This window comes from Agrilus planipennis, unplaced genomic scaffold, assembly GCF_000699045.2.
Source record: "Agrilus planipennis isolate EAB-ADULT unplaced genomic scaffold, Apla_2.0 scaffold407, whole genome shotgun sequence".
NCBI classification, from domain to species: Eukaryota; Metazoa; Arthropoda; class Insecta; order Coleoptera; family Buprestidae; genus Agrilus; species Agrilus planipennis.
The window spans coordinates 1-7,501 of NW_020439086.1; the positions used below are offsets into that span (position 1 = coordinate 1).

The 7,501-nt window shown below is 35.5% G+C and overlaps 1 long non-coding RNA gene across 1 annotated transcript; it reads right to left on the bottom strand.

Moving 5' to 3' along the window:
• Positions 1-3,017: 3,017 nt before the first annotated feature.
• LOC108742648 lies at positions 3,018-4,143 on the bottom strand. The gene is made up of 2 exons (XR_001938705.1): positions 3,863-4,143; positions 3,018-3,444 (listed from the first exon to the last, which is right to left on the bottom strand). It is a non-coding gene; the product is annotated as an uncharacterized LOC108742648 (long non-coding RNA).
• Positions 4,144-7,501: the final 3,358 nt, after the last annotated feature.

Consider the following 7,501-nt stretch of genomic DNA (forward strand, 5'->3'; position numbering starts at 1 on the left):
GACAGGACATCTTCTGAAGCAAAAACGACCAGTTAGAGTCACATTAGAAGCAGAAACAGGAATAATGTGGGACAGAGGAAGTCCTAGATTAGACTAAATTACCGTTAGCAATTATTAAGGGATGAGTGATATTCTAGTTTATGGGAAAGTTTAGACTGAAGACCTATGGTTATAATGATCAGACGCTATTAATTTCTAGTTACTCAAGACACACATTTTGGTCCTCCGGAGTGTACGAAATGGAAGTCAAATATATTTATGTGTTTAGTATCTGTTCTTTTAAAATTGCTCATTAATGCGTTTTACCGGTCATGATTATATAATTGTCGCATATCTAGAATAATTTGTCAAATAATCGTAAATATTATCAGTAACACGATTACTAAAGTAATTGAACGAAAGAATTGAGTGCTTTCACAGTTACAATTTAAAAAATTCTGATAGTTACATTTAAATATTGCAAATGAGTTCAACTTCTTTATTATTAATCTTACGAAAGAAAATTGCTCTTTATAAAAAGTCCTGCATGGTCCAAAACACATAACGACATAATCAGACTTAATAATTTGTCAGTCATAGTCAAGTTTTCGCACAAAATACGAAATTTATCTTTATTTTTGAAAATAGTAGAAACCTTTATAAAGAAAAAAATTGACAATTAATAAGTAATAACAAATATGGAACCATATCTATGGATTACTAAAATTATGATTTTGTGTACTTCTTCATACTTTGGCCTCATATAAGTAAATACTTCTGCATAACATTAACAATACATAATACAATTCTGATCAAAGTTGCCGTATAATTATTTTGTTTGACAGTTTTTCACTAAAAGTCAAATATTAGTTTTAAAATACAAAAAAGCAATAATGCAGCGACTTTTAGTTTGGAAATTTTAAATGTGTATTATCTCCCACATAGTAAACTATTACATTGTTTGCTTCCAGTTACTACGTAAAAGATAAAAATATTTATGAATTTAATCCTTTTCGAAAGTAAGACGGGTAAGCATCGGAAATGATACTCGCACAGGTATTGGAAGTGAAGTCTTTTAAATGTTGGAATATGACATTCCAATCTACATAATGAATGATTCTTTGTTTGTCTAGTATGCGTTCCCACACCATTCATTCGATTGTGATGAAATATTTGTGGATTATTGTGCACATTTCCACGAAAGTTTCAGAATTACTGTATCATCATCATAAGGTCGTCAATCCTAAGACTGGTTCGACACGTACCTCCACTCTTTTCCTATCCTGAGTTAATTTTCGCATTTCCCTAAAACTAGAACATTCCACATCCTTAACTATTTGTGAACAGTAATCTAATCTAGGTCTACCTCCACTCCTCTTAACTCCTGTTTCTGCCTCTAATATATCTCTGACTAGACCTTCATGCCTAAGAAGGCGTCCTACCAACCTATCTCGCCTATTTTTTATTGACTTCCATAGAGTCCTCTGTTCTCCTATTCTTTCTAGTACCTCTTTATATCTAACCTTCTCTATCCACGGTATCCTCATCATTCACCTGTAACACCACATTTCTAATGCTTCTAACCATTTTTTTCCGCCGCGCCCGCCATCCATGTTTCGCACTTGTACAGCGCCAAGCTTCGTTTACTTTTGATCTCCCAAAAGAAGTATCATTAATTAGTGAAGACACGAACAACTCGTTAGGTTAAGATACGGGAATCCAAAAAAGCACTTGATAAAATTTGGTACCTTTGATTCTGTTCTGTATTCAGTGGAAAGACCAACAGTTTGAATTTTTCGATATCACGCTTGGCCTATATGCTTTATCTTTATTTAACCAAAGCAAATTGCAGTGCAGTATAAATTGCTTTCTAAAAATCGACAAAAATATTTTGTTGTAGAAAAGTGATATCTCCTAGTTGTGCACATTCAGCGACACATTTGAAGCATTCAATATAGGTCTATGCAGTTTTATCAGGAAGTGATAAAAATACTAGATGTAGATACACATGAATCTTGTTGCAATGCGTGAATCACTTGGAATTTGGTTAATATATATGGGATAGTTTTAAAATGTATCATCCACGTAAACATTGGTTGTTCGACAAAACATTTCAGTATTCTGAACTGTAGAAACACATATAAATCGAATGGAATTCACGTCATCATGAGATCATCAGACTGGTTGGACACGCACCTCAACTCCTTCCTATCCTGAGGCAATCTTCGCATTTCCCTAAAACTAGAACTCCCACATGCTTAACCATCCGCGAACAGTAATCTTATCTGGGTCTATCTCTACTCCTCTTAACTACTGTTTCTGCTTCTAACATTTCTTTAACTAGTCCTTAATACCTGAGAAGCTGTCCTACCAACCTATCTCGCCTATTTTTTATTGACTTCTATAGTGACCGGTGTTCTCCTATTCTTTGTAATACATCCTCATATCTAACCTTCTCTATCTACGGTATCCTAATCATTCGCCTGTAACACCACATTTCGGACGCTTCTAACTTTTTCTTTTCCGTCGCGCCCACCGTCCATATTTCGCACCCGTCAGCGCCGCGTTCCAAACATACACCTTTAACAATCTTCAAAATTTCTAAATTTACAACACACGAGCATAAAAGTGACTTGAATATTGTCGTCAATAGAATTAGTGATATTAACGCTAAATATTTTGTTTAAAGTAGTATTTTCAGTGAACTAAATTTTCTTTTGATAATTTAAAGAACACATGAGATATGAAAAAAATGCGTTAGAATGAGTTTGTTTTACGTTTAATGGTGAACTTTTTAAATAAGTAAAGATTAAGATAATGCAAGCGTCCTCTCTGGCTTGTATTTCTCGACAACCTGTTGAATAAGCGCGCAGCAACCTACACCATACAGTAACAAAACGTACTTACTTAAGTCAATAGTTAGATATAGATATATGTATAGATGGACTTGTTTACCTTCTTGTTTACAATACACTTTACTTAAGGCAGGTAATAATGGTAGTAGGGTATTGCTGTATATGCATTTCAAGTTTCCTTACCTCTTTTTATTTTTTCCGGCTGTAGCGAATCACCATTACACGCGTTAATATCGTACAAATCGAGTCTTTCAAAAGCATTGTGTAAACGTTCGTTTTCTAAAAAATTAAAACTGGTATCTTTCATAAATTCACTTTTTGGTACACCGAGCGCGGGCAGGTCGTGAATCGGATGATTACCGCCGTTAACTTTATAAGATTTACTTTTGAACATTTTATCTCAAGCCGAATATCTATTTAAGAATGTAACTCAACAACAACAACAATAAAAGCAGCCTTTCACTGTGATGTTTGAAACGTTTCTTGTGCGGCAGTCGTGTTATTGCTTGCTTTCCAGCATATCGCTGCTGCCCATGACGTAATTTACGAATATAGTAACGAATTATTGGAATAAGTAGTGCTGTAGTGTCATCTATTTACATGACGTAATCTGAAACGTGAATAAACAAATAAATATTTGAAATGTCTTCATATCTATTTAGCATTTATCTCATGTCTCATGACATAATTATAAAAATATAATAATGGAAAGCGCAAACGTTTAACCTTAAGACAGGTAGTTAGTTCCACACATATCTGTATCTTAAACGTGGTTGTTAGTGGGTTGTCATGATCGCATATCTAGAATAATTTGTCAAATAATCGTAAATATTATCAGTAACACGATTACTAAAGTAATTGAACGAAAGAATTGAGTGCTTTCACAGTTACANATAGGTATAAGATTATTCTAAAAATACATTGGAAATACAAGTTCAATTGTATTTTCTAAATTGTATCAAAAATTAATGAAAATTAAAGTCTTGTCTTCTTCTTGTAACTGTCGCATTTATTGACTTCTAACTTACCAGCTAGAGTAGGGTTGTTGCTGACAGAACGTCTACGATTAGTCATGACAGGCGTTGTAGGGAATATCGTAAATATAGAAAAGAGATGTCAGGTGGGAATTGCAGCGAACACTAATAAAGAAAACAGAATAGCATTACACCAATTAATGTGTAACAGAAAAAAATGCAGGAAAGCAGAATGAGCATGTTATTAGCATCGGTCTTTAAGGAAAGTTCAAAATTCTTAGTAATTGAGGAAAGCAAAGACGCTTGTTTAAAAATTATAATTCCAACCAGGCGGTTATAAAGCCGACCCTGATCTTTTATGTAACTAAACAACCTCTAACCGCTGCACCGCTTACTATTATTCAGTTATCTTTTTTTACTTGGTCTGTACTACTCATGAAGCATTCAAAACGCAGAAAATGACTACAGTTTCAAGTGGAAACAAGAAAGAAGATACTGTTCGTTTCAAGAAGTTAGGGATATGCCCCTTCCCTTTATTAGGATGCGCCGTAGCATAATTCCAAATTCAATCATATTTGTCTGCGGAGCTCATTTCTCCACCGATCATCGAGCGAGAACTAGACAAAAGTGTACAGTACCATTTGCAAAATTATTTAAACTGCCTCGTTAAAATTTAAGAATATGCTTCGTTTAAGAGCATATTTAGCCAAAAATAATAGCAAGTGAATTAACTTAACGTTCTACACACCTATAAAATTTTTGCTTTGTTTTCTATTGTTAATTCATATACGTTTTTGTTTTAAGAAATTGCTAAACATTTTCGTCTAGTACTGTACAGTTCTAACCGATCTCCTAAGACAGCCCATCGAGAGCTCTGCTAGTTCAAGCTTGTTCCAATTATTTCTGTCTTGCTCACGCTTAGTGTGTATTCTTTCTATCTTCGCGCAGATTTGTTCAAGGTCATAATTCTAACAAATTGAAATGGACTGTACATTCACTCTCACAGATAATTTATTGCGGACTTTGCCACTTTTGATCGTCCCAATTATATTACTTTTGATACATGATCTTGATATTGTCTTGGTTTATTAAGTTTTACCTTAAGAAATCTTGATCTTGACTTTAAATATTGTAAGTATCAAAATTTAGATAGAAATAATAATGTATAAAAAACACTCCAATACCTAATAGTTTATAGATAGGCCCCTATGCGTTTTCTTATTACCTACAAGCTGAAACATTGTAACCGTGTTCATCCTGACCAGTTCGACAATCTTTTGATCTACGAAAATTCTTGATAAGGCGCTATTTTCGTGTGGGGAATTGTAAAACATGTCAATTTAATGGGATTGTTATTTTTTATTATCTGAACTTTATTGATGGTAATCATAAAATAATTTTATAAATACGAAAGAAAAGTTTTTTGATCAAAAATGTTGCTCCTATAAGCTGAGCTGTCGTAAATCATATCATAAATATACCTTAACTTTTGTCCGACAAAATTCGAGCGCCATACTCACTCTCTAATGCGATTTCCTGAAACTCGGCTGATGAAGCGATCTAAGGGTGAAGGCAAGACTAAAAGAAGATACGAATGTAGCAAGAGGAAGTACCGCTTGAAAGAAAATGTAGAGTACGTATATGGAAAAGAGAATGGATCAATAAAGTCATACAAGTATTAGAAGGGTTTAAAAAAGTAATGGTCTAAACGAACACAGGAGGAATGTTAAAATAAAATAAACAATAGCTTGTGTTAAGGCAAATCGGTAAAGGCTTTCGCGGCCAGTAGGTGAACAGTTAGTATTTTTGAACGTACTACTGAAGAAACGAAGCAACAAATTGCGCCACACGGTATGGAGGAAACGTACACACACCGAGAGGAATCTGCAAGCCTTATTCAATCAGCACTCAAGTCATAAGTATGACATCATCAAGATTTTGACTGAACCAGCTAGAAGGATCTGCCAATCGGAAAATCTCCAGGCGGAACCGGAACGCCTAAAGTCCGCCTTCCAGGTGAATAACAACAAAAAGAGTGAGATCGAGAGATCAATGGACCTAAACAGATTAGAGGCACTACCTCGCCAGCATATCTATCGTATGTTCCAAAGGCAACGGAACGAATTGGCAGAGTTTTGAAGAGGCACGACATCAGAATCATCTTGAAATCTACGAAGAAGGTCCAGCAGACCATCAGATCAGCTAAGGATAAAAAGGACCCTATTTCAGCCTCAGGGATCTACTATATACCCTGTTGTTGCCGAGAAGTCTAAACGATCCAAAAACATCCGAGAACTCAAAATAAGAAGAAGATCCTCAGACTCAACCAGATTTGGAATCCGATCCTCAGGAACACCTGAATGGTACCGACCGGCATGCCACGATTACTGAACCGGAACAAGCCCCCCCTTGCATATGCGCAAGACCAAGACCAATACTGTCTTTATTCTAGTAAGACCAACACCAAGACCGAGCGAACAAGACCAAGACTAAAACCAAGACCGAATATGGAAGATCATGACCAAATACGTAAGACTAAATGAAAAATTATCACTTTATGAGTAAAACTATTTGAAGCAACTTTAATATATTATTTTCCTGAAACAAAACATTTTTGGTGTTTGAGCAAGATCAAGACCGAATAAGTAAGATCAACAGCAATGCCAAGACTGGACTAGTCTTGGTCTTGATCATGTTTTGCTCATCACAAAATACAACTTGAGCAGAAGAAGCCGCCAGTTCACATTCAGCATTGGAGATTGAAGGACTTCTGAAGAAGTTTGCCTCTCGTGTTAGCGAAACGTTAGAATGCAACTCCAACCGACGATGACTTTAGATCCGAATCAGGACAACGTCAGTTCAACTTGTGTTAAGTTCGTAGTAATACTTAAATTACTAAGTAATAATAATAACTGTTGGGAAATACTACAAATGGCGCGGTAAACGCCATCTGTAGAATGATGCTACATTTTAGGATTACGTATGCTCCATCTCATCAGCGCGTAAATATCCATATATTTAAATGGACCTTGTTGGAGCATACGTAATCCTAAAATGTAGCATCGTACTACAGATGGCGTTTACCGCGCCATTTGTGGNACATGTCAAAATTGAGATTATTACAAGTTACCTAATAAATCCTACTATTTCTACGGCTAATTCAATCATTTACATTCGAAAATAATAATTTTGACTTTGTCATAAAAATTTAGTTTTCTCCGTGTATAAATTATCAGTTAGAATGTTTTCTGTTATCTCCCTGATCGTTTTAGATATAGCAAAAGTTCTGAAGCTTTCAGATAAATACAACTGCTACTATATTTAAGATAGTCCGACGTTTCGCCTTTGATTATGAAATGATTTTTTGACGTGACAACGTCTTATAATTCGATGGAGCCGGCTGCACGCACGAAAAAACATGACTCATGCGGCGTTACCTCGCCCTCGCGTTCCATTTAAGGCTTGAAGTGCAAGCGAGAGCGCGGAACGAGCGACAAAGAGGCACAATCGGCCTCCTCCGCGTTCGGCAGCGTTCGACATCTGTCTCTCTCCTACTTGAGTGAGCGATGCGTCCGCGTGGACAGCTGCTATACAATAATACATTTCCATTTACCTCCTTCTCTATATCCATACAAAATATCTATCAAACAAATAAAATTAAAATTTTCTTTTGAAAAATGAAACCATTCCATC